The sequence below is a fragment of the Nothobranchius furzeri genome, chromosome 14 (genome assembly GCF_043380555.1).
Source record: "Nothobranchius furzeri strain GRZ-AD chromosome 14, NfurGRZ-RIMD1, whole genome shotgun sequence".
Taxonomy (NCBI): Eukaryota; Metazoa; Chordata; class Actinopteri; order Cyprinodontiformes; family Nothobranchiidae; genus Nothobranchius; species Nothobranchius furzeri.
This window is the reverse complement of record NC_091754.1, coordinates 40,185,441-40,193,921: the sequence shown is the minus strand read 5'-3', so window position 1 is coordinate 40,193,921 and position 8,481 is coordinate 40,185,441.

The window sequence follows — 8,481 nt, the reverse complement described above, 5'->3', positions numbered from 1 at the left end:
TGAAGGAGAGATGCTAGATCTAACCTTATTAACTTTGTTCACAAAAAAAGACAGAAAGTTTTCAGTCTGAAACAGAGTGGATGGAGGCTGTAGGAGAGGCAGGAGAGATGATACTGCTGATGGTTGTTAGGTAAAATTGATATTATTGCTTAGCTTAATTTCTTGACTGCTAAAACATCTGGTGCTTCATTAAGAATGATTAAACACAGGTTCATCCTGTTGCTAAGCCTCCACAGGGAGGACAGTGACCTTCCTTTCCAGATCAAGCTGTTCTGGTCGGACCAAGCGGGCCTGATTTATCAGTAAAACACTCCCATGGGAAACTGTCGAGAAACTGCTTGTTGAGTGTGCAACTGGAGCTGAGAACTACCTTCGCTTGCAGCTTCCCGCCTGATGGTCTACGTAATAGTCTTAGGAATGTGATTTGTGTGTGTGCTTCAACATTGTGTGTGTGCTTCAATAAATGCTGTCGAAGGACTTTGGTCCGATGAAAGTGAACTGAGATCCTTGCTTGGTGTGTATTCATTCCTCTCCACTTTGCAAAAACTACATTGATTGTTTATATCAGGTATAGGTGTTGATTGGTTATTGCTATAACCCCCTGTGCATTAAAATTTCCCTAAGGTAACCCTGGATTGATAAATAATTACCTAACAGTCGTGTTAAACAGCACCTTGGGATTCCCTTTGCTCTGGGATACCAGGTTGGAGAAATAGGCAACCCTCGCGTCTCTGACTGCAGAGTCAAAGGATGTCAGAAGATCCTTTAGGTGCAGCAGATGGACGTGGAGATGGGATTTCTTCCACAAGCGCTCAATTTTTCTGTATTGGTGCTTCAGGCTGGGAATGCTGTCGTGAAACCAGGGAATAGGGTTCATTGCAGGAGCTGATCTGGTTCTGACAGGACAGATGTTGTCCAGAATGGAGAGGCAGTGCTCATTAAACTGAGAAGTTAAGCAATCTGGGTTGTTATCAGAAGAACAGGGAGGATTAAAAGCAGAAGAAAATTTGCTAGCTGTGCTCTCATTAAGAAAACGAGAAATAACCAGACGGTGAGCAGGAGGTGGGGACGCAGAAGCTGACAAGGTAAAGAAAATGCAATGGTGACCTGAAATATTAATGTCCTCAGGACAAACACTGTCAGCATTTAGACCCAGGGTAAAAACAAGGTCTAGAGTGTGCCTCCTGGTGTGTGTGGGGCCAGAAACATGCTGGGTAAAGCTGAAGGAGTCCATGAGACTGAAGAAAGCCATGGCTAAATGGTCAATGTGAATGTTAAAATCACCAACAATCACCAGTTTGGACAGCTTCACAGTGGAGGATAAACTCCTGAAGGAAAGAACTGTTTAGACCAGGTGGACAATAAACCACAGCACAGTAAAACAGGTCCTCACGCCCGACTTTAATCAGCTGCAGTTCAAAGAAAGCAAAGCGACCAAAGGTTGTTGATCTACATGGGAGATGGTCTCTAAAAAAACAGCTAGGTCTCCACCATGACCAGAACCCCGGGACTATAAGGTGTAATGTCCAGCAATGGTCAGTTTAGGTACTGTTTGACCATTCAACATCTGGTCAAAAAGGAGACACGTGTTCCCTCTAAATCAGCCTGCCTTCCTCACACCAGCTGTAGCTCAGAGGCTGCAGCTCTGACAGAGATAACTGTAACGGAATGAAATGAAGGTTTTCCACCTAAAAGTCATTTTCCCCCTCTCCCCAGCAAGAACTAATCTGCATGAGATATTGCTTCAAGGTCTCATGCTCTGATTCTAAACTGTTTTCCTTTCCAGCCCAAGAGAAGAATGAAGACAAAGGACTCCTTCTTTTTAATAAATCAAAGAACTCTATTTTTTAATAAGCTAATCAAACAAAGTGTTAGTCAATAATTAGATGTTAACCAATTTGTGAAATGAAAATATTAATTAATTGATATTATAATCCTACAGAAGATAATAAGTAATATAACTTTAAATGTTTCCACTAGAGACTAATTACACGAAAGGTTAAGCCACATCACACATTGCTTTTACTGATCCAATCAGAATCTGCCAGATCTGACGGAGGCGTGGTTTTGGTGGTGCTTGGTAAGTCTGTCATCTTTTCATTCGACCGTAAATCAAAACATCCGAGTTATAAAACTATGCCCACATCATCTTAAACTCCAGTTCAAAGCGTTCTAGAGAAGTTGTCGGAGTGGCCAATCTGTAACTTTCCTCTTCAGCCAAAAAAACCAACGACAAGCTGGATAAAATCTGCTGCTGTTCCAACTGCTGCAACGGTTCCTTTCAGAATAAAAGCTGAACCATCATGACCCCGTTTTGGGTCTCGGTAGATGCCAACAAAACTGTCGTGACCCGGAAGAATCTCAAGACTGGTCTGGTCGGCAACCGCTGCTTTTCCTACTGGCTTCGGTTCCAGAGAGGGTCAAACTGGACCTCGACATTCCTGATCTAACGGGGACTTACGAAAGGGTACGTAGGCCGACAACATGGCGTCTCAATGTGTGTTATGAATCTCCAAATTAAAGCTTAGCACAAAGACATCACCTTCACTCCCACCAGAACTAATAGTTTCTCCGGATTTGCTGGTTCTGAACAACATTCCACACTACACCATTCTCTGTCTCACTTCACCTTAGTTACACCATACATTTAGTGTTAAAGTTAGTCTAGTTTTAATTTGTTTAGTAATAAATCTTTAAACTTTTACAACTTGACTCTCTCTTCTCTTGTCTCTGAGTGAATATGAAGTGTTACATAATCCCTGCAATAAAAAGTTCCAATCTTCTGGTTAAAAGTACCCAAAGATCCATAAGATTGATTTCATATTTACTATGGAATCTCATACCTTATGGTTCATTAAATAGATGTAAATTAACCCTTTACATAACGAAATCATAACATTGACATCCTGTTCTTTCCAAGGTCCCTCACAGAGCAACCCTTTTATCTAAACTCCTCGCTTCAAAGAAGAAAGAAAAAGAAGATTTTTAAAATTAAATATGAACTTCTGAAATTTACAAGCCAGATAATCATTAAATAAACGTTTGTTTATTGCTACTTATAATAATTGTAAAATAATGAAATGTTTCATTAATCTGTGCTCAATTATATGTTTCAGCATGTTTACTTGACAAGGTCATAACATTTGCACTCACACAAGTACAAAGTAAGGTAAAGTTACCGTAAATCCTCTAATACAGGCCTGTATTCAATTAACGGCCGGGTCTCATATTTTGGCAGGTGTCGGAGTCGGCGGAGGTGAATAATGGCCGGTCTCTTATTGTGGCCGGGTGGAATGTGGTAACAAGCAAGTATGGGGGGCGGTTGTGTCATCGTCTCACTTTTGATTTGCCAGTGATAGACCGCGAGGGTAACTTTAACTGTGCGGAGACGAAGAGGAGGCGAAAATTTGATATCAAGTTCAAAGAGAACGTGCGCTGCAGAACACTGGGGAGTAATAGGGGTTGTAAGAACTAGTCGACTTCACTATAGTGACTTTTTATGCCTGTCGTCGACTAGTCGCTGTCACGTGATAATGACCGGCAAGATGCAGTCCTCGGAAAAGACAGCAGCCTGCTGTCAGCAGGTGACAAGCTCCTGCGCTCGGGGGGGCAATGCGCTGTGCCAGAGCGTCGGTACTGACACGCGATCGTTCATGTCGGTTCATTTCCTTTAATGTTTTCTGTCTTTTATTTGCGCCTGATGTGTGTCGCTGCTGTGGAGCGGGGCGCATCACCTTGTCCTCCGGTGACGCACCGATCACTGATGCGGCCGGCAAGCAGTGAGCACTCCGCTGTTTTGCGGTCGGTAGATCTGCGTCCTGAGCACGGCCACAGTAACATTATCAAATCAGGTGTCGCCACCTCAAAAACTAATTTAACACGAGATCGTTCATGTCGGTTCATTTCCTTTAATGTTTTCTGTCTTTTATTTGCGCCTGATGCGTTTCGCTGTGGAGCGGGGCGCATCACCTTGTCATCCGGTGATGCACCGATCACCGATGTGGCCGGCAAGCAGCGAGCACTCCACTGTTTATGCGGTCGGTAGATCTTTTAGAACTGCAGTTCAAAGGTAACTCATGAGGTGAACATATATGAACCCAGGTAGCAGTTTCTCTTTAGGATTGAGAGGACATGCAGGAAGATAATAAACAGGCAGGACAGAAAAATAGTCAAATAAAAACAAGTTAGTTTTTGTACCTGGTGGTTGCAACAAACAGACACCATTGAAGGTAATCAGAAGTGAGGAACAGAAAATGAAATAATTATTTTAATGTTTAGAGCAGCAGGAACTCTGAGAGGCTGCAGGCGCATCAGTGAGTTTGCAGCCACTGCGCAGGGGGAGGGGGGAGATGGCTGAAGCAGAAACAATCATTAAAAGAAATGTGTTTAACTTTGAAAATGTGGGTGCAATTTTAATTGTCAAAAACTCCAGTGAACCATTAGTTCATTTTGCTCAAATAGAAATAGAGGCCTGCCTCTAATTGTGGCCCTCCTTCCAATAAAGCCCTGGAGCTTGATGAGCTTGAATCAAATACAGGCCCGGGCCTGTATTAGAGGATTTACGGTGAGTCCATGACACATTAACCTTTTACCCAGATCAGAGCCTCCGGATCAAAGAAGGCGTGTGTCTCTGAGATTCTTGGTAACATCCAAACTTGTCAACTTTTGGTTGGCTACACAATCACAACATCATAACATTAAAACCATATCATGCTGGTGATTCTTCAGTTCTAGAGAAGCTTCAGGCCGGCCACCTGAAGCACAAACCTCTTTAACCCACCAAAACTTTTGACACGTTGTCAAAACCTTTTTTCGCACCTGCGAAGCTGATACAACAAAATAGCTCCTGCAGAACAAGCAGATTTGTTCAACTCCTTAAGAATTATTCCTGAGAGACGCAAACTAGTTCCAACTGTCGTTACCTGGAGATGACTCGACTGACCTGGTTGTACTGCAAGTTAGTCTACAGACTTCGGTACCTGGGTCTCCGACATCTTGGATCCAAAAGGGCGTCCCCACTTGGGTACGTAGAACACAGTGAGATTGTGTCTGGATGTGGTTTTTGATAATAACCAATCTCATAGCTTAACGCAAACCAAATTCTTTTACATCCAGAACTCAGCTCTCCGAGATACGGAAGTTCTGACCAACATCGCATTCACACCTAGGTTCCAGAAATCACCTTTAGTTCCATGCCAACAAAACTGTCGTGACCCGGAAGAATCTCAAGACTGGTCTGGTCGGCAACCGCTGCTTTTCCTACTGGCTTCGGTTCCAGAGAGGGTCAAACTGGACCTCGACATTCCTGATCTAACGGGGATAATAGTTAGTTATAATAGTTAACCAATTTGTCATGTTTTAATTGTTTGTAAAATAAATTCGTACTTTTATAAACCTGGCTGAATCAAAACGAAGTGTGTACAATCCCCTAATAAATAAAGACTCCTAGAATCTTCTGATTACACATAATAAAGACCAGGCAAGGTGATATTCTATAGTTAGATAGAGTATCACAGCTTATTGGTCACATGTAGAGTTAATATATATACTGAGCTAAAGTACACAGTTTACCTAACCCTACACATTGGCGAGCCAGCCAGATTTATTAGAATTGTCCACTTCGTGTTGGTTCTGATTAATTAACTCTTCAAAACTACAATTTTCTGTGTCTGGGTGAAAAACGAGGGCGATCTAGTCTTTCGCCACCTGGGGACGCTGTCCCTACCTATTTCACAAACGAGGAGACCCCCCACCAGGGGCGCTACTCCCCCTTGTCATCCAAAATCTATGTGTCTATGAAAGCTTTATTTGAGCTAAACTGCAGGTAATTAACTATTTGGTGATATTTGAAAATAAATACGTTTGTCACGTGTTTTGAGTGATTCTGCTACATTTATTTGTGTGGTTTTGTCACTGTTGAAAAGCTTGTGTTACAGGAGTCAGGAAACTCTGATCTCCACTTAGCACTTAGCTACCGCTAATCCAGTCTGATCAACTGGTAATATTAGCATCCTAACGCCGAATAACGGATGTTTTTTCTGACAAAAATTCCGGACATTAATTCTGTTATGTTATCAGAATTATCAGGGACGCCTGAAGCTGGTTAATGAGCCAGAAATAAGCCCTTTATTGCCCGTTAGCTTAGTTAGCCAAGAAAGCTAATCTTAAGCTCACAACAGAAGAGCGTAGTGAAGTACATGCTGCAAATTACATGCTATACCGACAAATTAGAGCGAGAACCTGAATGGTATACCACCAGTCGAAGGGCTGATTGCCATGTGCGAATCAAGCCAAAAGAGACACTTCAGAAAGGTCTAAGTTGTTAGCTTAGTAAGCTAAATTAGCAAGGCTGACAACGCCCACAGACACGAATCCGGGGGCGCTGTCAACTGCTCGATGCAGTGTTTGCCTTTGTCATAACTTACTTTACCTAACTAAATTGACGTTGGATGTGCTACTACTAGTTTACCCGTTTAACAATAGATTCACTAGGATAAATACAATAAAGTTTACCTCTCACCAAATAGAATATTTACTAAGAAATCACAATGTAACCATAAAAACATTGCTTGGTGTATGTGTGTGTGTGTGTGTGTGTGTGTGTGTGTGTGCTCTTTCTCCATCCCAAGTGAGTCGTGGTGGATGGCTGCTTATACTGAGCAATGATCCTCTGGAGGTTTCTTCCTGTTAAAAGGGAGTTTTCCTCTCCACTGTCGCTATATGCTTGCTTAGTATGAGGATTGCTGCAAAGTCACTGACACTAGTCTGGATGCAGAGCTCTGGAATGTTTCTGCACAGGATCAAAGTTAATGATGTAGCATTCTGATTGTCATGAAGTTAAAGAAATTACAGACAAAAAGTGAGATGTTTCAGTTAGGTACATTCAGTAAATCAAACATGTGTTGCATAGTTTTTTTTTTAGGTTTTTTTCTTTATTGTTGCTATTAATGGTAATGAGATGAGTTCACAGTGTATGATGGTTCATGTTATTCACAAATATATCTTTAAATGTGCAAAATGAGTCTTTATGACTAATAGTTACTTCATTCACACATATAAGGCTCTCCTTAATCATTTTTTTTTATCTTTACTGCATGTGTGTGTGTGTGTTTGCAGATATCCAGAGGCTGTATAGACCCAGGCCTCCTGTGAAGCCAGAAGGAGCCTACATCCACAGCCTCACAAGCTCTGAACATGCTTGACTCATTTGTTGCAATTTATTCGCGAGTATCTAACTTTCAGGGTTTGTTTTGATGTAATTGTTGGCATTTTTCATTTACAACCATTTTTTTTCCACTTTGTTACATTCAGAAATCTCAGCATGTCTGAATAAATATATAAAGGTGTTTTGGGGCTTTTTATCTTTTTGACCTTAAGTTGGTAAAAAATGGGCAGAGAATCTGGTAATTTCCTGGATAAAGCAAGACAAGAGCATGTAGGGATTCTTTCATCTCATTCAAAATCTTTTTTTAATGCTGAGAACATGTAAGAGTGCTGAATTTCACAGATAAACATGTCTGATATACTTAAGGCACAACAGGTATCAAATATTTGATACAGCTACATATGTAGCTGTGACTCAAGAACATTCAAAAAGACCAAGTCCAAAAACCAAGAGGGACAAAACTTGTATCTTCAAAGTGATCTGCAGTAACAGCACCGATGCCGTTCCTGCATGAGGAAACTAAGCTGGATGTGAATGCACCGAGAACAGGACAAAAACTTCATCCACATCATGAAGTCCCATTACCACAGAAACCAAAGAGAACAATGAGAACAGACCCTGAATCCAAATGAGAGCAATTTTGATCCCATCAGACATTAAATGTGGAACATTGAGCTTACTTGAAATCCAGTTATGAGTAGCTTCTAGGAATGCCAACAGCGCAGAAGCAAGGGTGTCTTTTATTCAGGGTTTTAAAGTGGATTTTTTTTGTGGAACAGAAAGGTGTTTGATTCTGATTATTTTAATAATCTTATTGTTGAAAAGCATTCTGATGGGAATGGTTTTAGGTGCATTTCCAGAATGCTGGATGTTCCTGTGAACACTGTGAACACATAAGATTCCTATAAGAGAATCCTAAAGAATATTCAGGAGAGTTCTCCAAGAGCCAAAAACAACTCAGGCAGAACTTCAGGAAGACCTTGCTTCAGCAGCTACTGCTGTTTCAAAGAAAACTATAAGCAATGCACTGAACTACCATGGTACCCATGCACGCTCACCATGCAAGACTTCATTGCTGAACAGAAAGCATGTTGAGGACCAGTTAGAGTTTGTGGAACAGCATTTGGAAAAGCCTGAGGGTTACTGGGAGACTATAGTATGGTCAGATGATGAAGAAACGGCACTGCCCACCACCCCAAGAACACCATGCCAACAGTTAAGTTTGGAGGTGGAAGCATCATGGTGTGGGGCTGCTTATCAGCAAGGGGTACTGGCAGACTTCCTATGATTCAAGGCAGGATGAATGTAGGAACGTA